Genomic DNA, 27,770 nt, shown 5'->3' with positions numbered 1-27,770 from the left:
CCCTCACTGAAAAGACGCTACTCGATCGAGTAACCAACTCACTCGATTGAGTGGCCCCTACTCGATCGAGTACCCAAGCTACTCAATCGAGTAGCCTCGAATAGATCGAGTACCACTCGTCCCAAGGTCTATCACAACACGAGACACCGCTTGTACGAATTCCCAAAGGCTACAACACGCCTCTAAGGTCGGTCAACGTCGGTCAACGGGTCCCTAAAAGGACGGGTATTACACCCTTAATACCTCGAAACTCATGGTTAATCATGTCGTCCTGAAATCCTATATAAGCATTAATTCACACCCTCTCATGATGCTATCGTGCATTTCCATGATTTCTTACTTTCATGTTCCGTAACTTTGGTCAACGTTCTCCCAACTTACTTCCATCCAATAATACCAATTAATAATTCATCTCCTTCCTTCTTCTACCTAACTCCTTAGTAACCCGATTACCTTCTTGCTGCTCCACAACTCAAATTCCATTAATTCGTATCAATATCTTCTCATTATTTCTTATCACTAATCCTCTCCCATCATATTACTCACTCACACTTGTCACCTTCAAGTCCCCACAACTAACGGTTACCCTTTTATTAGTTGTATCTCCCCTTAGTATCCCTAGAAAACCAACTATTCACCTTATACCGTTAATTGCCCAAAGAATTATACACTAGGCTCACCTCTTGATAATCCAAATTCCCAAACTCAGTCATTATCTACAAATCCAAGTTGCGACATAACTCCATCTAAGTTCACTGTATACCCCTCTTCTCCATCCCTCTACAACAACCTTTCATTACATATATATTCTTAATTAACACAATCCTAACCATCTTCCTCTATAAATCCTTACACCTCTCAAGTTGTCACTATTCACATCCTTCCTTTCAATCTTTCATTCTCACGTTTCTTTACACTTACATCACTCTTGCCCATATACACTTCCTTTTATATTACTCGACACACAACTATATCACTCACCATATCTCACAAAACATGCCCCTTGCCTCGATTAGCTCATCAATCTTCCCTTTCTTTTTCCACTATCCCTCACAACCACATATAACACATGTCTTCCCTATCCAACACATATCCCTCATAAGCCGGCATTCTCCATATCATAGCATCTGGTAACTTATGTATCAAGACCGTCACATATATATATAAGAATGCTGTAAGACCCAAAACATACATGTGCACATAACCTACTACTCAAAACATGTGTAAGAACGTAGCCGTTGACTCAAAACAACCGCCCAAAGAGATACTCGGTCGAGTGCACGACGTACTCGACCGAGTACAAGACACTCGGTCGAGTAATGAGACTACTCGGCCGAGTTCACAACTCCAGAAGCTGAACAGGATTATCACAGAAATATTACTCGGTCGAATATGTGTTATTCGGTCGAGTATAAAAGATATTCGGCCGACTAGGGCCTACTCGGTCGAGTATCGGCACAGTTCTCAGCAACGTCCAGTTTTCGTAAAACAGTCATATCTCACTCGTTACTTGGTCATTTTGGGCGTGTGACTTATCGTTAGAATCTTAAGAGGACAATCTATCATCTCCAATTGGAATTACAGCAATATCATTTCTAGAACTCGAATTATGACAGTTTTAAGACAACCCTTCCATAATCGGTCTTCATACAAATCAATTTTTCTTAACAAAACAACTTGAACATGAATAAGGCAAACAATAACAACTCAATACTTCTAAAAACAAACCAGTACATAGGTGAACTTTTATCATACCCATATGTAAATTACACACAACATTCATATATGTATAGACGCATGGCCTTAATCACATGCTACTACCAACAAAACAAACATTAACGTCATCATGATCATATAGACGTACCCCACATTAAATTACATATACTCCAATCACTTCCATTCAACCCAACAATATACTTCATCCAACATATACTTAAAGGTACAAGTACAACACACATTACTTTCTCATTTTATCCAGCAATTTCATAAAATCACTGCTACAAGTACAACACACATTACTCCAAACACATAACAACTCCAAAGACACCCCCATGTTGACCGGCTAGAAATTGTAAGGGCCTCAATCCGACTTCGGGACATCTCCCAAGTCTTTGCGGTAGCTCCAAATAACTCTCCCCGGGTTCATTTTATTTAGACTCTCTATGTTCATTAGGTTCATTGGTTTTAGGTTCCAGAATTGTCGCTCAGATACCACTTTGTAACACCCTCATATACCAAGGTGCCTGACCAAGACCACCCTAATATGGGAGACTGCTACCATCTCGGTTTTCCGAGGCTAGTATATCAAAGTTACCATTCCAAAACAACAATTATTAAGGTATAACGAATTAATGCTTACATGTTCCAAAAACAATGTTCAATAGTACTCAGACAACTGAAACTATAAAGATAAATCTTATGACAGCGGAAGCTAGACTCGAGTGATGGCTCCCCATCTCGTCCCCAAAGCTAATAATCATCATCACCTGTCACAATCTGCTCACTATCCTTGAATGGATCACCACAGATTTTACCAAACAACAATGGGGTCAGTTTACTGCATAATCAAAATAAGACAAGTACGATAAGATAAACAGCTAATCATCATCCACCTCCAACTCCCAATCACAACATGTAACTGACTACACACTAATGTGTGTAGCCCTACCAGTGGGGGACCGCAACCATACCCACCTAAGCCCCCGCTCATCAACGAGCGATAACCCTGTCCATTAATGTGTACATTATCCCCTCCTGTGGCGGGTTCCACAGAGGGCAAAACTAGGGCGTGAAGCTACTCCCGCAAGTGACTTCACTTAGCCGAGGACGCACCTCGCGAACATCACCAACAACCATCACAACACGACCACCAAACTCCAATCCAACAACAGCAGATACTCATGATATCAATCATACAATAAATTACAACACAATCTTAAATCAATTAAACAGTAAACCGAGTAGGGAAACCTTACCTTTTCGCAATCCAAGCACACACAAGCAATCAATAACAATTCCCCATGACACCGTCACCTACACACAATAATCACATAAATCCAATTACCACATGCCACAACCCCTTTCCCCCAAATCACAAATTAGGGCAAAACCCTAAAAGACAAAATAATGAAACTTATGAAATCAGAGGCTTACCTACACAATCGACGCAAGAAAAGATGAACTAGACTCACGAACGATCCACGCAAATGAGAGAGAGATTTGGAGAGGATTAGAGTTACGTTGTACTGCTTAAGTTTTGTTAAAATGATTAGAAACTGTAAATCGCATCTTAAATACACTAGTAGAAAAAGTGCAATTGACATCGGTTTTTTAGGTCCATTTACATCGGTTTTGGGGGCGATGCTTCTGGGGGCGTTGTTTATTGAATTATAACAAAAACATCGGTTGTAAAACCGATGTTAATGGAATATAATTACATCGGTTTTCGTCCAAAACCGATGTAAATAACGCCTTTTTTACATCGATTTTGGACCAAAACCGATGTAAATATCACTTTATTTACATCAGTTTGGACTTAAACCGATGTAATATTTACATCAGTTCTTTTCTAAAATTGATGTAAATATTTCTTTAAATTAATTTGGACAATACGAATTCAATAATTTATCCGCAATTAAATGCTGCAAAAAATACGGCAGAACTCTGCTCTAAATTTTGTATTCTCATACTATTAAAGTTCTTCAAGATAAATCAATAACCCAACAACTCACGACTTCCAACAATTTAAACACAATCATCTATATTATCTACCAAAAAAATATATCATATTACAATTCCATGTGCCATGCAAGTAGTTCAAAAGACTACCTTCTACGACAGAAAAAGGTTAAATGTTTTCAATTGCAATTTCTAGGATATCTAAACCAATTACATTATTACATTAGATGATTTTTTAAACAATAAAGCGACCAGAGCTCTTGAACCGCGTTTGCTCATTCGTACCTGAAACACGCTACATAAAAATAGATGATAGTGGTTAAAAAAACAAGGCAAAAGGTACAAAAAACTTATAACACTTACATCCAGTCAATGGTATGGCTGAATCTTGATACACACTCTGCGAATCACCAAAAACAATCAATGTGCATCTTAGAATTCAATTAAGTAACAACAATTGATAGCCAAGAAAGAACTTGTAACCTTACCTATATTATCAACCAAGTTTAATATGATATAATCAGTATAATAACTAAATGGCATTAAACAATTTACTCAAAGATGCCTTATGCGGCATTTAGTTCAATACATAAACCAAGTGCTTACTGCTTTTATTGCCTTTGAATTAAAATAGTAACATAGTGTGGCAAGAGAAAGATAAACATGAAGTTTCAACTCATAGAGTTTGCAATTTTTTTTGAACACGCAAGTTATAACATGAATACTCAAGCAAGCAAATTCTGAACTGGTTTTATTATAAAGAGTACATGGTCTTAAGTTAAGACTTCTCACAATCCCCTTTTTCATTTGACATTATTTAAATCGGTTGTGAGTATGTCTTAATTTAAGACCATATGAAACATTCTTTACCTGTGGAATTATGTGAAAAGAACTTTTGTATCTCAAGGAGTCAGTATTCTGTAGCAGATTATATTAGGTAACCTATAGCATTGATGGATCATAAACCTGTCAAGTAACGAAATAAAAGTATTGCTTAATACTCAATTAAGAGTACTTAAACATAACATTGAAAGATGCAAATTAAAGTACTTGGGTTATTAACAGTCTAATTCTTTCAAGTTTTGAGTGTTTACCAAAATCTAGCTTCCCATTCAAATCTTTTAGTAAGTGTTGATCCGTGTGCCAGAACATGCCTCAGACATGATATCCTTAGTGTTGATCTGTGAACCATCAACATATATGAAAGCACAAAGAAAACTGTCAGAACTCTTTGCAATTGATTCCTCAAGATAAAACGTCATATTATCTCCAAGACAAAATACAACCAACTCAAACCTGTTCAGTGAAACGGGGCACATTTTTATCATGACAAATTCAGAACTTGAGGCTTAACTTATAACATATTAGAGCAGCAATCACATTTTTTTTGAGTACGAAATCATTATGCCCCATGAAGGCATGAACTACCATAACTTGGTTTCAAAAAAAAAGAAAAATACACCCAGTGTTTTCATGACAAATTAATTTCAAAATGCAACGTCGCTGATTTCCGAATGCAAACATTAAGCTCTCATTGTCTTTCTCTTTTTCCCCTTGTTTAATAATTTCCATTTATTTCTTGCACTTCTTGCATTAGGCTAATAATGCTACTGTTCGTGATTTACTCTTTCAACTTTCAAGCTCATCTTGTGCTTTGATTGATTTAGAGTTGAAAGAGAGTTCTGAATGAGGGTTTAACAGGGGAAGGAGGAGTTTAAATGGTTTGTGATTGTTGTGTGGGAAGATTTTTAGATATTCAGGATGAGTAGTGGCCATGTCATCAGTCCAAAAGGTTATGTCAGCAACACAGTAAGACGCTTAACGGAGCATTTAACGCCTAATTGCAGTTAGGTCATGATTTAGAAAAACTAATAAAGTTAAAGGGTATAAGAGAGGATTTCCGAAAATGAAGGGTATATGGTAGAAAATGAAAAAACTCGAGGGTAGATCATAGAAAAACCCAATGAATAATAAATTACTCCCTTTGTCTTCTAATCATTTGTATGGCTTTTTTATTCTTGGGATATTCTACATGGTACCCCTCAACTTTTCGACTTTCTACGTGGTACCCCTACACTTTTTAAAACATATATGGTACCCCTAATTGTTGTCATTATCACTAAATGTACCCCTAAACTTTATTTTCCGTCAACTAAACTCAGTTTTAGGCGTTAAGTGATTACTTGGACGCGTAACCAAGTTTGTCATTTATCATCTCATGACATAAGGACTCTATTAGGCTCAATATTCATCTTTAGACGTGATAATTTGGCATGGGATCAATAAATTTTCCGTCAAAAAATTTTTAGCCTATATATATCAATAAATATTAGGATCGAGATGGATATTGAGCTTAGTAGAGTCCATATGTCATAGGATAATAAATGACAAGCTTTGTTACGCGCCCAAGTCATCCCTTAACGCCTAAAACTGAGTTTAATTGACGGAAAATAAAGTTTAGGGGTGCACTTAGTGATAATGACAACAAGTAGGAGTACCATGTATGTTTTAAAAAGTGTAGGGGTACCACGTAGAAAGTCGAAAAGTTGAGGGGTACCATGTAGAATATCCCTTTATTCTTTGTAAGGGGTATATTAATTAAAGGCAAAGAAATAACTGAGACAGAGGGAGTACTTTAAAATGGACTTAAATTGACTAAAGACAAAAAAAGAGCATCAATGATACAATAAACAACTTATCTAGTGAAGAGAAAACAATAGCCCACAAGCCGACATTTTAAGTCCAAATAATTTGTTGGAGCAACAAAACAACGTACTTTGAAGAAAAAGGAACAATAAAGGAGATATTCACCATTAATCTTAAATACATAAATAATATGAAATCAAATATTCACATTGATGGAGCTAAAGATAGCTCTCTATTTCTTTACAAAATAAGACAAACTGATGAATACATAAATAATACGAATAAGGTTGGTATCAATAGCACCATCAACTTTGTTTAGCTGAATGAGATGTGGATTGCATATAGAGTCCCCTACGATAATGTGCTACTGAACATGAAGAAAGCAAATATCATTCAATCCTACGCATATCAATTCAGTTGCGAGAATTGTAACAAACAGGGGGATTTTCCAGTAGTAATACAAACTACATATTAAGAGCACAAGGAGTAAAAACTTAACAAGGGATCTAACATTACAAAAACGATACCAAAGATAAAATAACTTAACACTAACTATTGTTCATGTGAATTAGTGATACTAAACTACGAGTAAATCCAATCCAAAGGGTAACAAGACACAACCAGTAATTAGTGATACAAATAAATATTGTCTCCCCATATACAACAGCATCTTTCGAAACCATGATCAATTTGATTAAATCTTACCGCATATACTTCTTAATCCGTTCATTACCCAGCAAATTCACAAATTATGTGAAATCCAAACCCCAAGCACATCTTACATGCTTAACCCACCCAAAATTCAGGCAATCAAATCTCGTTTTGTTCAAATTAGTAGCAACAAATTCAGACAAGCGCTTGGCCATGGCTAGCTTTTAATTAAATCGAGTCAAAATCATGACAAAGCACTGTGCCATTTCGCCGGTCACGAGTCATAATCCCCGTGTACCAAAGCAGCTCCTACAAAGCGCCACGATAAGAGCAGAAACCCCAAATTTTGTCCCAACTTTCTAACCTTTTTGTCGATTTATTTCAATTGATTTTCTATCAATTTCAATCAATTTCCAACCCATTATCTCTCAAAATCTAAATTTCACTCCCTCCACCCTACTCCCTCCTATCAATTCATCCTTATAATCATCATATAATTTCAATCTTTATAATACAGATTCAATCTTTTATCAAAATTCTAACCATCTTTTGTGTCATAAATATTACTTTGGCGACATATTCCTATGCTCTATCATTCAAACAATAATATAAAGGAGAAAAATAAGAAAATTTATGATGCATACATACCTTAATCGTTAGATCGGTGAAGGATGAGGAATAGTTGCAGCGTTGATGAAGGCGTGGTGGCCGCCTTGGTGTGAAAAGGAGGGCGCCGACGGGTAGCAAAGGGTTTTGCGCAGGGTTTCGTTTATATGGAAAGCAAAGGGGTTTGCGTGGGGTTTCTGTCAAAATTATGAGAAGGGGGAACTGAATGGACGGTTTTGCTATTACGTGAATAATGGCTTTTGTGACGTCGGTTATAAAACGATGTAAAGTGAATACAATCTAAATAAACTCACATCGTTTTTTAATAAAACGATGTAAAGTGAATACAATCTAAATAAACTCACATCGTTTTTTAATAAAACCGATGTAACGTAAATATATTAACATCGGTTTTTTAATAACCGATGCTATCAATTGATGTAAATAATAAAAATAAAATGTATAACATCGTTTTTTTGAAAAACCGATGATAAAAAATTAGATTACATCATTTTTAATAAGAAGTGATGGTATTAAGGTGATGTCAATAGCACTTTTTCTACTAGTGATAACTCTAATCCTTTCTAAATCAAACCGCGGAATTAATACCCGTCAGACCGGATACTCGGTCGAGTATAGAGTATACTCGGCCGAGTATCCTCTACTCGGTCGAGTATTCCCATACTCGGCCGAGTATTCCTGGACAGTAAACTGTCCAGAAATACACGATACACTTACTCGGCCTAGTAAGCCATATTCGGCCGAGTAACAGACTTAGAAAACCGTGGTATTACACTTCTAAATTATGTCAACATTAATAGTTTATTGTTTTACTTAGTGTAATTTTTGTATCAAAGTACAACATTATATAAAGCTATATGATGATCGATTCTTATACTCCGTATTGTTTATTGTTTGATGACAGGATTTTATTGCATGAATGAAGTTTACAAATGGCGATGATGCTCACAACAGTTACATCAGTTTTCATTTGATTTTTCATTATAAATTCCTTAATATTTGAGGTAAATATAAAATTGGCAAATTCTCAATTAAATCGGGTATGTTTGTCTTACGTTTAAAATATCAAATATAGATTTTGGGATGAATAAGATAAAAACATAATACATAGTGAAAAGTAAAATATTTGTCCAATGTATACATACGGGGTGATATTTGACCTCTTTTTAATATAAAGACGAATATCTTCGTCTTAAGGCCGGAAAACTAGCTGAAAATTGCTATTGAAATTTCTTTTTTATCTTTCTAATTATTTTATTTTCATGTTAAGTGAGTTAGACATTAAAATAATAGGACATGTTAAATATATCTGTTGGCATACAACAACCAAAGTTAAGGGTTTGAATTTTCCTTTTAGTTTTTATCGCCATTACTTTATGCATCATCTTACTTACCCAATTAAAATACTTTCATAATGAATTTTTGTTGTATCAGTTTGCCATAGTCATGTGACAATTTTGGTGCCAAATAAAATTGAGTGTTTTGTGCATTGGAATTATCCTATGGAGTAGTAAAATATTTGGAGACCATAATGTGCGTTGGAAGCCAAAACAAGTTAGAGAGAGTAATATACGAATAGTTAAATACGTTAACGTTAAATATGAGTTAACTACTCCATTTGTCTCAATCATTATCTTGATCTTATATAGCTCAGGAGCAAAAAAACCGATTTACCAAGGATAATGATGCGACGCCACCCTCTCACATGCAATAAATGGGGACCCACAAAATAATGGATACATTCCATAGAATAAGTGGAGACCCAAATAATAAGGGGTGCATGTGAGAGGGTGACGCCGAAATTAGGCGCCACCCGATAACGCCGTATCATTATCTTTTACCAATAATGCTAGGAGCACGACGCGATGCTTGACTACTTTTGTGCTGACCTCCAATCGGCCAATCCTCATCACTATGTAGATTACTTTAGGTTATGGTTCGTTAGTTATCATAGTGTACACATCATAACCAACGGTATTGAGTTAGACCCTATTCTTTTGGACTTAAAGTCACTTAATATAAGTTCACTTCAGATTCTATAAGTTCAGTTCCGTTCAGTTCAGATCCTATAAGTTCAGTTTAGATTCTATAAGTTCGATTCGATTCGAGATCCTATAAGTTCGATTCGATTCAGATTTTATAAGTTGATTCGAGATCCTATAAGTTGATTTAGTTTAGTTCGAGATCCTATAAGTTGATTCGATTCGATTCAGATCTTATAAGTTGATTCAGATCCTATACCTCACTTAATTTAAGTTCGATTCGAATCCTATAAGTTCGATTCGATTGATTCGAATCCTATAAGTTGATTCGATTCGATCCTATAAGTTCGATTCGATTCGATCCAATAAGTTCGATTCGAGATCCTATAAGTTAAGTTGATTCGATTCAAATTTATAAGTTCGATTCGATTGAGATCAGATAAGTTTAAGTCCAAAAGAACAGGGCCTTAGTACTTCGTATTTAAGGATAATATACTTGGTCTTTTCTTTGGTCGCCTATATAAAAAGTAGAGCTTTATATAGTTCTTCTGAGATCTAACTCTATATCTTTATCATGCGTTAGAACAATAACCAATTGAGAGAACTTAACTTTAGATCACTTGATTTGGACAAAAGAAAAGTTCAAATAATAAATAAAAAGACCAGTTTGTCTTGCTTGTGACCTCTCACAACCTTTTTCAACTTGCCTTTCCACTTGCCTCTCCCACTTGCTCTTTTGTCTCATTGTCCGGTACAAATGAGAATTTGTGTCAAAAGAGAAAGCATAGTTTAATACGGAGTATATTATTCCAAATATAAGGGTACTTTATTTGACGCTCTCTGTTTCGAATTGAGTGTTATACATATATTGTTGCCCGGTGCAACTTACTGAAGTATATTGTTGAAAAGAAATGTCAGGGTAACAATTGTTTTTTTAGACAAAGGGGTAACAATTGTTGAAACAGAGATTAGGCACTAGTGCACAATAGCCTAAGATAGACAGACAATCATAGTACGAATAACAAGAGATTTACACCTACACAAATTCAACTAATCACCACTTCATATAAAAGATATTTTTTTCATGTTTACTTCATATAAAAGACTTTTTAGGTAAATGAAAGGATGTCCCAGTATTTTGGGAGATATACGTTAATAGTTATATATTGAACGTTATAATTTCGGGAGTGCTAACATTGTTGTTACCTCCATTTAAGTTTATTAGAATATGCAAATATTCTCTCCTATTATTCTGCACATTTGTTTAGCTAACTTTGGTATGTGTATATTTTCTCATAAATTAGCTCCTAATTTCTAGCAATTGTATTAGGATATCTTGTTGTATAGTTGTGTATATAAGGAACTCTTGTACGTTGATTACGGCAGGCAATACAATTGATTCCTCATTAATCTTATAAAGTTGTCATTTTTGACACTAAAGGATATACGAGTTGAGAGGTAAATGAAAGGATGCCACAGTATTTGTTTTGAAGTGAGGCAAGCGGCAAATTTAATCCCAAAAAAAATAAATTATGTGAGAGAAATTGTTTATATAGTGGCTAAATATTAGCGACGATGCAATTCGTTAGCCAGCATAACGCCTTGAGAGGAATGTTCAAATCGTTAATACAATTTTAAACAATACAAAAGACTATATAAAGTAGCTCGTGCATCGCACGGGCATTAAATCTAGTATCAATATCTATCTATATTATCAGTAAGGATCCTCTGTCCCACTTTTGTGTCCCATTGTGTGTGCCACTCCACTAACCTTTTGACACATCACTTGTTGCAAAATAAAATATTGCAACAATTATATTAATTTCTTGATGTGTTAGAAGATGATTGGAGTGGTACATACATTGGGACACCAAATGGGACAGAGGATCCCCACTCCTATATTATTAAAGGAAATTTTTTTCGAGCGTTTATAGAGAGTCCAATCTTTAAGGACTACTAAGCGTATATTAAAAATAATATATAAAATCCCAATAATAAAAGTTGTATTCTTATACTACATAATCTCTCCCAAAAATATAACTTAGAAGTCTTATAGTGCACAATCTCACGTAAATATGTATCCTAAACACTAATAAAAACACGAGTTTTAATAGGCTTCAAACTCCTTTGTAATAGTTCATATATATATATAAAGACGTATAAAAATTTAAGACTCCATAATTTGCAAAAATAAGTAGAGATTAGTCTTTTTACCGTTTACGTTTAGTTACATGCTTGATGTATACAATGTGTTTTAACGTCATTATGTTGATTGTCTACAAATTTTTTGATTACATGCCCCATTATATCAATAATATATGATGCACGACTTATTTTTCGTAATAATTTTGTAGCTTTTGTCTCTATTATATTAATGCATGATTTGTTGTTCCACAGTTATGCTCATGGAAGGATCTAGCAATAACAAAGGTTAAAAAGAGGTCACTACCCACCAAGAGTAAACCAGTTTCCCTTTTTCCACTTGATTCATTAGTAAGACTTTTTCTTTTTTTTACCTATATCCTTATGTATGGAGAAATCAAGAAAATTGCTTGATTGTGATATTGTACCGTATAAATATTATAGTTTTAATTTTGTGGTTAGACTCCCTTAGGACAGAAGTATTTTTTTTTCTTTTTTGGAGTGATTATAGAAATCCAAGGTTTACGAACTATTTTCGAGTTATTATAAAATATAATAAATAAAAAAATAGTTAAGAGTTATTATGCTTCTACTATACTATTTTATGAACTAAAGCAAAATTCTACCACTAATATAAGTGCAATCAAACTCTAACTCTGATATTAAAATTGTGTATATAATATGTCGGTGTTCGTATTGCCTATTAACCAATAGCCATGTTACGTTGTCAATACTAATTTTACTCAGGCCCGGCTTTTAGCCTGTGCATCCCGTGCGGCGGCACAGGGCCCCCGATTTTTGGGGGCCCAATAACATCTGACATTATTACATATAGATATAACTGTTATAGTCCATCGCTGAATTGATCATGTAGCAGTGGTAGAAAAGTTGTAATTTGGGCAAGACTTCCTGTGTTTGAGTCCTAAGGTTGTCAATTTTCTAGCTTATTTTTAAAAATTTACTCTACTTGTTGTTATGGCTGTTATTATTTTTGTTAACATCTTGTTTGAGTTTGTACATGCTTGAAAGTTTATCGGATCTCTTTATTTCTCTCTCGTATCACTTAAGCGTAGTTTTTATTCATATTGTTGCATATATTCATCCATTTAAATTAGTCAAAAATGTTACATCTAGAAGTACTTGTATATATTTATTTTTTGGGTAGTTCAAATCTTAAATTTCGACTTGAAATAATTTACTACTCCGTATTGTTTATCATACATATTACTGTTTAAAATCGATTTCGCCTTCGATCAAACAAAAAAATAATAAAGAGGGCCTCAATTTAAATTTCGCACAGGGCTCCCGAAATTCCGGAGACGGCCCTGATTTTACTACGAGTAATATCTTATACTCTCCATTACCATAGCTTTTTCTTAAACAATAAATGAATGTGTTACGTTATTTGTGGTCAAAGTTATGAATTTGTGTGCGTTATATCATGATGGGTGTGAGTGTGCTTTTCATTTAATTTTATCATTACTTTAATTTATTTGTCGCAAATTATTTATAGATTTAAAGATAGTTTGATATGGTGAGTCGATGATGATCATAGCTTTGGAATTGTTCACACATTTATTTATTAGTATTTGCGTCATACAATACAATATATGAATTATTATGCATGTCCTATATTATATCTCTATTTGTGCATCTTAATGTAAGAGTTGATTTGGACATGAGAATTGAGGTGTATGCTTCAAAGAAGATAGTACGAGTAATAACAAAAGGTAAAGGGTACGTGGGGGTAACGAGTTAGGGTGGACATTTGGTGAACAAGAAGAACGCACAATTTTGTCTCGACGAATTCAAGGCGGGAGATATTTTGATAAATTTGGGATGTGTTGAGTTTCTTCCACCTCTCAACATCACGCTCATCGCTTGGCCTTCCTACTCTCCTCCCTACCCCATTAGCCACGGTCACCACTCCCCCTTGTATCTCCCACATCATGTCCCTTACTCGCCTCACAACACAATCAACACCCCCTCCTCCTCCATCAAACACCATCATATTACGGTCTTCCCAAATCGCCTAACAGCCCGTGACAAACTCCACGCACTCCCTTATGCCCATACCCTTCTATCATCTCCTTTATCCAATATCTAATATTTCAAAACCCGACACCCTCAATCCTCTCCACACCCAAGCCTTCCCAAATATCCCCCGCCCCACTACAATCTCGTATCGCATGGAGACAGGTCTCCACACAAACACGGGATCGTGGACAAGTTGCATCCGTCAATTCCATCCGGGCAGAAATATTACCTCTCGTGGCAAGCGCATCAGAGCACAATTGCCAAATGAAGACTTTGATGCGTGGCAGGATCGGTACACTCCATATCTTATTCCAAAGCCGACAATTCTAGCGGGTCTTGGATGGCCCTACCCCATTGCTTCCTTCCCTCACAAGACGACAATACGCCGATCTCACCGTATAATTTCTGTCTTTTTCCAGGTCCCAACACCAATCATCCTCCGGCTTGGACACACTAATTCGAATTTTTTGAACTTGTTCACATTCAGAAGGCAGCAGCATGTTGCTAATCTCACATGGTCCCAACCACTTCCATTCTCATGAAACAACTCGTTAACCCGAATATCCTGCGCTTCGTCGCCTTTTGGCGATAGAACTCGTCACGTTTGTGTACCCGGAATCCAGGGATCAGCCCACACCCAAGTCGACATACCATCCCCAGTTCGTCTCCTATGCCCCAGCAGCACCACCTTTATTGCGTTCCACACTCCACGCCATGTATAGCTTGGCGTATTTCCTAACTCTGCTTCCATAAAAGAGGTATTCGGGAAGTACCTGCTCTTCATTATTCGAGACATCAAACAATCCGGGTTAGTCATGATTCGCCACGCCTGTTTACCCAACAACGCATCATTTAAAAGTTCAAAATCACGAAACCCGAGCCCCTCTTCCTCTTTTGGACGACACATTTTCTTCCAAGCTACCCAGAGAATTTTCCTCTTGCCATTCACCGAACCCCACCAAAATCCCAAGACAAGTGACCGTAATTCATCGCAAAAGTTTAAAGGAAGCTTGAAGACACTCATAGTGTAGGAAGGAATTGCTTGGCCAATGGCCTTTATTAAAACTTCCTTCCCCGCCTTGCTAAGCAATAAGGCTTTCCACCCTTGCAACTTCTTACTGATTCTGTCGCGGATAGCATTAGTTAGATTCTTCTTAGACCTGCCCACCGTAGTAGGGAGTCCCAGGTACCGGTCTTGCTCGTCAACCACACAGATATTCAGCACACCATTTACCTTTTGTTTACGCCGCATATTTGTGCCCTTACTAAAAGAAATAGTCGTCTTATGAAAATTAACCAACTGACCAGATGCTCTTTCGTATTTTCTGATTATGTCTTGCACATGGGCAGCCTCCCTTTCATTTGCCCGAGTGAAAATAAGGCTATCGTCGTCAAAGAACAGGTGGGAAATCATAGGAGCGGTGGGGGTAATATGGACACCTCTAATCTGGCCATCTTCCACTGCTCCTTGAATCAGGCCCGAGAAAACTTCAGCGCAAATGATAAAAAGGTCCGGAGACAAAGGATCACCTTGTCTCAAGCCCCGTTCCGACACACTTTTCCTCGAGTTTTCCCCGTTCACTCCAACCGTATAGGTCACCGTCTTGACACACTCCATCACTCTACCCACCCATCTTGTATCGAACCCCATTCTCTTAAGCACCGCTTCAAGGAACGGCCACTCCACCCTATCATAGGCTTTAGACATATCAAGTTTGAGAGCCATATGACCACCCCCACTTCTATTGTTCTTCATGTGGTGGAATACTTCGAAAGCGACCAGGACATTTTCGGTAATGAGCCTTACAAGAGTAAAGGCACTTTGGTTCACCGAAATCACCCTATGAAGAAACAGTTTCAACCTATTTGCCAACACCATAGAAATAATTTTATATAATACATTACAAAGACTAATAGGACGAAAATCCGAGCACTTATCTTGGGCCTTCTTCTTTGGTATAAGTACAATCTTGGTATGATTCAAATCATCTGGAAATCCTCCCCCATTTAAGACATTTAGTGCCGCACCTATCACCGATGGGTCAACAATGTGCCAGTACGTTTGGTAGAAAAGGGCGTTCATACCATCTAAACCAGGTGCCTTCAAGGGGTGCATTTGATTAAGGGCTTTGACTATTTCTTCCCCTCTGTACTCCTCTGCAAGAAACGAGTTCATCTCATCAGTGACTCTGCCTTCCATGCCCTCTAATAGTCCCTCGAAATCCATGGGGCTCGTCTAAGTGAACAAATTTGAAAAATAATTTGCAGCACAATTAGCAATCTCGTTGGTCTTTACATGGACCCGTCCATCGTCATCAACCAATTTAGAAATGTGGTTCTTTGTCTTGCGCTGAGTCGCTTTTTGATGAAAAAATGTGGTATTTTTGTCACCATCACGAAGCCATATCGCCCTAGACCGTTGCCTCCAAAAGTGCTCTTCTTGGCGAATTAAATCTGCAATTTCCTTAATCACTTTTCGCCTTTCCCGAACATGGTTCTCCTATCGATCACCTTCGTTCAAGCGTTTCAACCGTTCTCGCTTCTTCTTTAAATCACTGACTACTTTCCCTATGCTCACCCCCTTCTAAGACTTAAGTTCAGCCACACATCTTCGTATATTTGTCATTACATCAGCTTCTCCCCCCACCAATGCTCTCATAATAGCCTCCTCACGGCCCTCCGCACTAACCCAAGCCTACTCTAAACGAAAAGGTTTAGCGGGTCTTTCAGCCTCTCCACACATCGTTGCGATATGAACACTAATGGGAGCATGGTCCGACCATTCCCTATCAAGGAGAAACAATTTCGAGAAGGGAAAGAGATCCAACCAAAGACCTATCACCATGGCCCTGTCAAGCCTAAATTGCCTATTATCAGTACCGTCTTGACCATTATCAAACGTAAAAGCATACCCCTCATAAGGAATATCTCGCAAACCACACTCATCCCCAGCATCTCGGAAATTATTCATCTGCCACTGTTGCCGGTTACCACCCAACATCTCATTAGAGAAAATAATCTCATTAAAATCCCCAATGCATATCCACGGGTCTGGGCCCTCCTCAGCTAACAGACGGAGTTGTTGCCAAGACAAAAATTGATCATAGGATTGCAGGCCAACCATAGAAACCCGTCAATCTCCAGTTTAATTCATCGTGGCTGACCATAACATCGATATAGTGATTAGTAGCGGACCTCATAGTACCACTAATATCCTTTCTCCACAATAAAGCTAAACCACCTGATCTCCCTTCACAATCTACTTCTAAACCTTTATAACCATCCAGACGACGTCTAACTTTCCTCATGTTTTCACCACTAAGTTTCGTCTCACAAAGAAAGATAAAAGTCGGGGCATCCCTCCAGACAAGGTTTTTCAGAGCACCTACTGCATTGGGGTTGCCCAGCCCTGCAGTTAAGGCTCAAAAGTTTTATTGTGCCCAGCGGGGTTGAGTCATCTCAACCACCGCCTCAGGTATAAAGCCCCCGACATAGTTTGCAACCATTTTGAGACAGAGCCCTCCTCCTCTCAAACTTCTATACATGTTCTCTTAACATGGACAGCCATTTTCCCCTCCTCGGAATGATCCACACTCATATCTCTCCTCTCACCTTTCCTGCCCCAACCTTCGCCATGTAGCAGTCGTCTTCGTCCCACCCACCTTCATAGAGTACCCCTTCACCACACCACTATCCCCCTCATTCAAAACAGCCCCCCTCCCTCTCTTGTGCCCTCGCCCAACTCCACACCACCCTGATCACTACCACCCAGCAGTCCTCCCACCCCATCATCTTCAAGGGAAGCCACATCATTATAAGTGACTACCTCATTCTGCCCCGCTACTGTGTTCGATCCTTTTTCCACCCTAGCACTCGATCCCTTATATTTGATAGCAATGGCTTGTAATTTACCAATCATGTCTGCCACTGCTTCCTTCTCTCTCCGTCTGCTCTCCGCCTCAAAAACACCACTCAAGTCCCTCGCACTCCTGGCCTTGGGTTCAGATCTGGTCTTTATTACCTTCCATGGAGATGCTCTCAAGCTTTCATCATATCGTAGCTCACCCTCATCATACGGGCCCTCGTCACAGTCCTTTTCTCCGTGCCCTAGAATCCCGCAGCCATAGCAAAACGTTGGAAGTTTCTCATACTGTACCTCAAACTCGATCATTCCTCCTGATGGCATCTTACACCTAATTCTCAGTATTAAAGGTTTTCTGACATCATGTAGAACCCTAATTCGTACAGTTCTCTCCATCTCCGGGAACGGCGCCTTAACCACCATAACAAACTCACCCAACTGCATACCCAATCGACGGATATTATCCTTATTCGATCGTCCCCAGACCGGTAAGTCATACACTCTCAACCACAACGGGACGAGAAACAAAGGTGTTTCAGTTAATTTACCTTCGTCACATGGATCGTTAAAACTCCAAATAAATTTGTCAAAGTGCCACAGTTGGCCCTCTAACATTTTCACTTTATTAGTTTCCTCAGTGAATTTGAAAACAAAATTTTTATTTTTGACATCAATTAAATTACCAACCACCATACCTTTCGAGTTCCATAATTTGATCATAGTATCAATTGCAACTTTAGCGTTTATTGCTTTCATCATCCATATCCTGCCTGATAGGATTTGTCGCACACCTAATCAAAGATAAATTCCCTAGTCACAAATGAATGTAGTAATAAGGGTTGAACACAAGGAGACGGGAGTTGCTATATAAGTTATTATAGGGTGAATTCTATAAAGGTCGGTAAATGATTGGTTTGGTTGGGTTTATGAAACAATAATAATAAAGGGAGAGTCTAGGGAGGTCAGGTTACACATGCAAATTATATAAATGCTCAACTTAAACATAAGAGTTGATAAAATTGTTAATTGTTTAGGCTTAAAGACAACCACCTCTCGGCCTTATTGTCAACCATAGGTCGGGTCCTAGAGAACTCTCGTTATGACTAGGTCGTCCTACTAACACATGTTTTGTCTAATTCAATTTCGTGTCTCTCGTCTTATAAAAGTGAATTAACAAATTTAATCTAAGATAGTGATCATTTATCAAAGATTAACAATACAATACAAACATGTGAAAGAAACAATGAAACGATATTATAGCATCCTAGTTCAACAATTGCAAGAACTACTTATGCATGGTTTACCTTATTCCCTAGACAATTTTAACTACTCTTGCATAATGTCAATTAGACTAATGACAAATGATAAAGTGATCATAATTAGTAAATAGAAATAACAAAGGAATAACAAAGTAGTACTAGAAATGAGATTACCTTTATAATGAAATAGAACTTGAATAAAGAAGAACAAATACTTGAAATGGAAATTGCAAATGAACTCGAAATGTTTAAAGGAAATTAAAATAAGGAAATGCTTAAAGGAAATCTAATCTAACCTAAACTAAGAACTGAAATGAGAGCATAAAAGTGGTGTAGAATGTGTGTATGAAGTATCGGATCAACACCCTTCATATAGGGGTGAATGATGAAACGTAAACAATTAAGAGGAGAGTAACCCTGATTGGGGACACCACACCCCGATCAGGGTTGTTGTGATTCTCATTATTCTCTTAAATCCGTCTTAAATTTGCACTTAATGTTGATGCGGAATCCGATGCTTGTTTCTTAATGCGACCATATAAGGTATCTTAGGCATCCTTTAGCATCCAATGCATGCATGTGGCTTGGGCTTTTATTTGGATTTCATTTGTTTACATATCCACCAACTAAGATTGGTTTCCTTTTGCTCGGGTTTTCCAATTTCTTCCCAAAATGCCCCTATGCTTCCCGAAACACCTTTGCATTGTCAAAACTTTCTCTCATTAGCCTCGTGAACTTGGGTAATCGCTAATTTGACGGGAAAAAGCTATCAACAGCTTCATTTCCTACAAAATACAATGAATACGAGCAAAAACACCTAGAACACGGAATTAGCTCATTAAATCACTAACATAGTGCAAATGACATGTAAAATAGAGCTAAAATAGGAGGTTAAAATGTATATAAAATGGACCTATCAAACTCCCCAAGCTAAACCCTTGCTTGTCTTCAAGCAAGCACACAAAATAATATATGATAAGGACAAGGGTACGAGCAACAATCATCCCTTTCAAATACAATTCCCGTCATGTAACTTTAAAGTACAATGAATCAAATCCCAAAACAAAATGGGCATAGGAAAAATGTAACAACATGGATGAGATTTATACGACGGCGTAGCATAGAGGACTTTACATGGACATTTTAACTCTTGCATGATCTTATTGACATTGGACTCCTCCCAGGATTCACTCACACTCATAAAATGAACATGGCAATATATATGTGAATGACACTCTTCTATCTACGACTCAAGAGAATGCGTCCGCAATCTAGTATGGTAAACATTCCAAATCAACAAGACAATAATAATAAGAATGCACAAATAGAAGCCAAAAGAAGAGATAAAAGAGGCTAGGGGTAATGGGTAAAAAGTGGACAAACGAGTTTGGATATGTGGAGTTAAAGGTCGAGCTAATCAACCATCCAAACGAGCAAAGAGTGCTTAAATAACCCAATACCAATCTTATAGCAATAACCCATTGAACCAAAGCAGCATATGGCCCAAATTAAAACTTTTACAACACAAAATGAACTTCCCAATTCAATTTCTTCATAAACTATGTAAGATCAATCTCATCTCTTTTTCTTTCTCTTTTTCATCAAAACCTTTTTTTTTTTCATTTCTTTTCTTTTCATTTTTTTTCTTTTGTTTCATTTTTTCAATTCATTTTTTCTTCTTCTCCCTTTATCACTTTTGTTTCACAACACAACAGGAATTAGTGATCCCGTCAACATCATCAACCTCATAAAAGCACCCTAAACTCACCAAGATGGTTACTAGCTCAACAAGGTACACATTTTGGTATGTAGCTAGAAACAAATATGTGGTAACATATAATGAGAAAAGGCTCAATAATAGGTGATGCATGTGAGAAATTATAACATTAAGGCTTTATGTGCAAACTATCGTAGCATGTATAAGAATAAGGAACAAATGCCATACTTGTGCGTTTTGTTGTAACGCACACCAAGAGGAGAAACGACACACACCTAAATGAGACCGGGTAAAGATGCACCGACCTTTTTGGAGGCTCTACCTTACCATTTATGTAGCTTACCAATGTCAAGATCAAGTCTATTTTGTTCGAAATCCATCCCCCACCCACTATGTCAAGACATCCCCATGTAATCAAACCCGTAAAATGCGTGATTCATTAGCTTATAATAAGGAAAATGCAAGGAAAGATGACAATATGCATAAGACAAAAGGGTGGACACACAAACAACTTCTCCTAAAATTTTTAGTTTTTTTAGATTTCCCATAAATAGACTCACTAAATCCCTCCTCTAAGCTAGAACAACACATTGTCCTCAATGTATAAAATAAAGAAGGACACCCAACAAGGGAATATGAGACGACACATGCAGAAAATAAAGAAGGACAAGAAAGCATACTAAAGTGTAGAAGCCTCTCCCAAGCTAGCTTGAAAACGGGGTAAGGTCCAATCCAAATAGAAAAGTACCTACAAAAGATAAGCTACTCCAAACTAAAGCAAACTAAATATCTTATTGTCCTAACTATTATATCAAAACCAAATTGAAATTGCAATTGTCCAAAAAAACTGTAAATTGTCTCAAAAAGCATAAATAAAACAAATTTCCCTAAATGAATATCCATTGTCCTCTAAAAAGCATGTCAACACCCTTAGAAGTTAATCATATTCCTGCGCATGAGCAATACACAAGCATATGTAAGCAATTGATAAGATATAAGCATGAAAGATCAAAGGCAGGAAAGGATTAATCTTATCAAAATGCCCATAAGAGATTTTCAAATAGAACCACCGTACTCCACTCGTTAGCAAGAGAAGGAGCATCATGCTTAAGACCATAAAATAAACCGTTAGTGCAAATATTATAATCATAAACGGTCTCAAATTGGTGGTATGAAAACTCTAAGTGGTACGACTCATCAAAAATGGGGGTGGGGGGGGGGGGATGCATCCCACTTAACCTCTATATTAGCATCACTAAGTCCTCCATCAACTTCGAATTGGTCAACTACATCCCATGTGAAAGGATTTTCAAAGGTTTCACATGTCTCGGTTAAAACCTCATCCGTTTCACTATGGTCGGGCCCAACATTATCCATGAATGAGTGTGGTATCTACTACAAGGTCATTTTCTTCAACATGAGTCTCTAAATTTTCAATTGGGATAACATCAAGGGGAATTTTCAAAGAAAGAGTCGGACTATCGTCATCATCATCCAATAATTCAAAATCATTAGATTGAAAAGACTCACATTGGGGAGGTAGAAAGGCAAAATGAGAAAAGATAGGCTCACGTGGTCTTGGTTTCTCTTGAGAAAATTGTTCCAAACGAGCCTGTAACACTTTGAGCTTCTTTTGCATGCGCCACACATTGTATTGGCGTGCTACCTCCCGCATTTGACATTGGCTTGCCATAAAATTAAAGAAATGCCAAAGTTTTAGCCCGATCATGTAGTAGACACTCCTATTACTCAAGTTTAGAGCCATTTCTCGGGTCTCAAAATCCATGCCATCAAGCACGAGATGAATCATGTAATCCCCATCAAGGACATGTCTTAGAGAGAGGAGAATATCTCAAAAATAGTAGAACCGGGCAAGATAGTCATAAAAAGGCTCATCTTTGAGTTGGGGGACGAATAAGTCATTTATTATGAAAGGCCAAGCTTTATTACCTACAAAATCACTACTACAGATACAGGTTATAACAACGGTTAAAAACTGTTGTTATATAAAAAAGCGGACGTTGTTAAAGTGTCCGTTGTTAAAGGTTTTAACAACGGTTGGTTTTTCTAAGAAACCCATTGTGAAAACTATTAACAACGGTTAAAAACCGTTGTCGTTACGAGACATTCGTTGTGGAAAGTGTGACTAATTTTTGGTGGGAAAGTTATAACAACGGTTACAATAGAAAAAACTATTGTTATAACTAAAGACAACAGTTTTTTTTTAAATAACCGTTGTTGATTTAAAAAAATAATAATAAATTATATATTACTAGATGCATGCATTATTACTGCCCCTTAATTATGCTTCCAATGCATGCATTATTACTGTCAAATCCTTGCATATGAAAGGACACAATATATGGAATGCAAAGGGTTATAAGATATGAAGCAGGATATGGCACAACTTGCTAAGCATATTAAATAAAAAAACAACTCAAACGACACATTACTAAGTATAAATTCATTCCACTATCTCAATAACCAATCCATTATTTCACTATCTCCACCCTAAAGTCCAAACCCTAAATCTTTAAAACCTAATAAACTCCAAACTTCCTTCAACAATGAATGATACCATTTGTTTTACATGCATTATGACCGAGTACAACAAGAGTTTCATACGCCGCTTGTTGGAAATCAAGAGGAAGTACAGGCTCTTCCTTGAGGAAGCTCGGATCGCACTCAAGGACGCCAAAAAAATGGCTTGTTAGAGCCACAGATAATGCAGCTATATGACGATATTGCATCTGCGGAACGAAACCTCCAAATAGAAAAGGAGGAAAGGATGAATATCATAAAAGAGAATGCATCCCTATATGAACATCTAAGAATTGTATTTTTAGCAATGAAATAAGTTTATGTATATATATCAATTAATTAAGTTTATGCATTCCTCTCCATCATCTTCTTTGTTTTATTTTATTTATTTTGTTTTACTAATAAATGTAGAAAAACTAATTAAGTGAATAATAATTAGAGAAAGAACAATGACGGAGAAAAACACATGCAAATAAAATAATTAGAGAAAAAACAATAATGACGGAGATGACAAAACCTAAAACCATAAAGCGATAGATATTTAACTGATAATTAGAGAAAGAAGACGATGAGAACAACAGTGACGGAGATGATAAAGCAACGATGAGAAAGAGTGTGGTTGTGTGTTTGTGTTTGTGTTTGTGTTTGTGTTTGTGGTTGTAGCTGATCTGTGTTTGTGTGGTATATATTGTGGTATTTGCTTGAAAGTATTAACAACGATTATTACACATAAACCCGTTGTCATTAGATAATATATTAACAACGGTTCCTTAGAAAACCGTTGTTAAAAAGTATTAACAACAGGTTTTAATATAACCGTTGTAATTACTTTTCACTAATTTTGCGCCAAATTATTAACAACGGTTATATTGTATTACAGAGTAAACTGTTGTTATTAGATTTTATATTAACAACGGTTGTGCAAGTTTGACCCATTGTTAAAACCAATAACAACGGTTAACAACACATAACCGTTATAATTAAGTTTAGTAAAATTCGCGCCATCCATTCTACAACGTCTTATGGTGATTTTCGTGAATAAGCATTGTTAAAGGGCCGTTCTGGTTGCCTGGATTTGTAGTAGTGAATAGGCACTAAAACAACAAGGAAACCGTGAGAATATCTCAAGGAACAAGTGTTCCCCGAGATAAAATAAAACAAGATAAAATTCAACAACTAAATACCAAACAAAACCATGCTCCCCGGCAACGGCGCCAAAATTTGATAGGATTTGTCGCACACCTAATCAAAGATAAATTCCCTAGACACAAATGAATGTAGTATAGGGGTCGAACACAAGGAGACAGGAGTTGTTATATAAGTTGTTATGGGGTGAATTCTATCAAGGTCGATAAATGATTGGTTTGGTTGGGTTTATGAAACAATAATAATAAAGGGAGAGTCTAGGGAGGTCGGGTCACACATGCAAATTATGTAAATGCTCAAGTTAAACATAGGAGTTGATAAAATTGTTAATTGTTTAGGCTTAAAGACAACCATCTCTCGGCCTTATTGTCAACCATAGGTCGGGTCCTAGAGAACTCTCGTTATGACTAGGTCGTCCTACTAACACATGTTTAGTCTAATTCAATTTCGTGCCTCTCGACTTATAAAAGTGAATTAACAAATTTAATCTAAGATAGTGATCATTTATCAAAGATTAACAATACAATGCAAACATGTGAAAGAAACAATGAAACGATATTATAGTATCCTAGTTCAACAATTGCAAGAACTACTTATGCATATTTTCCCTTATTCCCTAGACAATTTTAACTACTCTTGCATAATGTAAATTAGACTAATGACAAATGATAAAGTGATCATAATTAGTAAATGGAAATGACAAAGGAATAACAAAGTAGTACTAGAAATGAGATTACCTTTATAATGGAAATATAACTTGAATATAGAAGAACAAATACTTGAAATGGAAATTGCAAATGAACTTGAAATGTTTAAAGGAAATTACAATAAGGAAATGTTTAAAGGAAATCTAATCTAAACTAAACTAAGAATTGAAATGCAAGTATAAAATGGTGTAGAAGGTGTGTATGAAGTGTCGGATTAAAACCCTTTAAATAGGGGTTAATGATGAAACTTAAACAATTAAGAGGAGAGTAAGCTCGATCGGGGACACCATACCCCGATCGGGGTCGTGGTGATTCTCATTTTTCTCTTAAATCCGTCTTAACTATGCACTTAATTTTGATGCGGAATCCATTGCTTGTTTCTTAATGCGTCTGTCTAAGGTATGTTCGGCATCCTTTGGCATCCAATGCATGCATGTGGCTTGGGCTTTTATTTGGATTTCATTTGTTTACATATCCACCAACTAAGATTTGTTTCCTTTTGCTAGGGTTTTCCAATTTCTTCCCAAAATGGCCATATGCTTCCCGAAACACCTTTGCATGGTCAAGACTTTCTCTCATTAGCCTTGTGAACTTAAGTAATCGCTAATTTGACGGGAAAAAGTCATCAACAGCTTCATTTCCTACAAAATACAATGAATACGAGCAAAAACATCTAGAACACGGAATTAGCTCATTAAATCACTAACATAGTGCAAATGACATGTAAAATAGAGCTAAAATAGGGGGGGGGGGGGTTAAAATGTATATAAAATGGGCCTATCACTGCCTACGAGCAGATGTTGTGATGGCCCCTTTGTATTCGAATCCCCACGGACATCCCAGACAAATTCTTCCCCCTTCTCCACCAGTAAACCCTTTCCGCGATCCTCTATAGAGTTGTTTAAAGCCCTACTGGTGTTCTTGTCTCGTAATGTAAAGGACATATTTGAGATGCGAAAAACGAGATGCGGATACAAAGAAAAGAAAAGATAAACGATTAATATGAGAAAAGAAATGGAGAAAACAGATCCCACGAGCAAAATCGAGGGCTTAGTCTTCAAAAAACAAGGAAGAACCAAAGACGTAGCCTAGAAGGAAGCCCCCATAGGAAACCCTAGAGAGAGATTTGTTATTGCTCTTAATTAGCAAATATATATGGTCTATCAAAATACTAACGATGTAATTGGTTTTGAAATTACAGGTACAAATCGTACAATAATAGGTTGAGTACATGGTCGTTGAACTCATCCGCTGAACCAATCTTCACATAATTACAAATGGAGTATATTGAACTCGATCGATCGTGACAAACAGACAAACAAACAAAGAATAATGATCCTCCTTCCACGATGAAGTAGATAGATCATTTCTTTGATTATCTTTCCCGCACATTACGTAACTAAAATTGCGAATCCATTTTTGAAATAATGGTCAAAAATAAAATATTTGTCGTTTTGGGTCGGTTTTGAAAATATTTGTCAAAATGGTGTCCACGTAGGCTCGGGATTTCTGGACCTAAAACACGCCACTACCAATGGCGTGTTTATAATGAGTACGGAAAGAAACTTCATTAAAAAATGGACTAAAACAAACACGCCATTGGGAATGGCGGGTTTCGGAGGGGAAACACACCACCCCTAATGGCGTGTCTTATGTAATTTTTTTTTTTAAGTTCAGTCAGTTGAGGAAAAAAATTGTTGTAAAGACACGCCACTACTAATGGCGTGTTTCCTTCACAAAACACGCCATTAGTAGTGGCGTGTTTCAGGTCTAGAAATCCCGAGCCTACGTGGACACCATTTTGACAAATATTTTCAAAACCGACCCAAAACGACAAATATTTTATTTTTGACCATTATTTCAAAAATGGACTCTAAAATTGCTTACTCATATATCCTTTCTCCAATATTAGTAAAATAACATAATTTTGTTAGGGCAGTCTGTATAAATTTTTTACATGCTTTTTAATTGTCTATATCTAAACTTTGAAATAAATTATTACTCTTGACCTCTTCAAGAATAAGCTTAGTACTATGGTACTTTCAACTTTTTGATCAAAAATAGGAATCCGCTTTGTTACCCCAACTTTTGAGTTGATTCCATGTCGGTACCATGATATTTTACTTATTGCATGAAACGGTCTCACCACTATGAGAAGGTCCCATTATATAAAAAGATAGTTCATTTATTAGCAATATATGAAGAGAATGTTTTTTTTTTTCTACAGAAATGTACCATGTCACATGTAAGTCCGTCTTACTCTATAATTTGTGTGAGGAATCCGAAATTATTGTGTGAGACAATCTCACACTGTGGGACGATCCCCATTATACAAAAATGAATGTTCACGCCTATAAATGACTGTTCTTTTATACCGAAATAGACCGTCTCACACAGTGACGGACCCAGAGCTTCTGAAATGGGAGTGCACAATTGAAAAAAATTTCAAATGATACAACAAAATGATTAAATATTAAACAACACGCCTAGAAAAATTATAAATACTAAAAAAAATTACATATACAAATCCGACGATATCTCATGTGTGAAAATGCTTCATTATGTCCACAAAAGGCTAATGTTTGTTTTAGACAAACTATTTTCGTTTGAAATTAAGACAGACCAAATGTTAACATTTTACGATAAAATTTACGGAGAAAATATTTCTGAGAAAATGTTTCCGTCAGTTTATTATAACAAAAAGGTGACAATTTTAATATAACATTTTATCATTAAATGATTACTTTCTATTAAAAATGTTGACATTTTCTGATT

The sequence above is a fragment of the Silene latifolia genome, chromosome Y, assembly GCF_048544455.1.
Source record: "Silene latifolia isolate original U9 population chromosome Y, ASM4854445v1, whole genome shotgun sequence".
NCBI lineage: Eukaryota > Viridiplantae > Streptophyta > Magnoliopsida > Caryophyllales > Caryophyllaceae > Silene > Silene latifolia.
Note: the sequence above shows the minus strand (reverse complement) of the source record.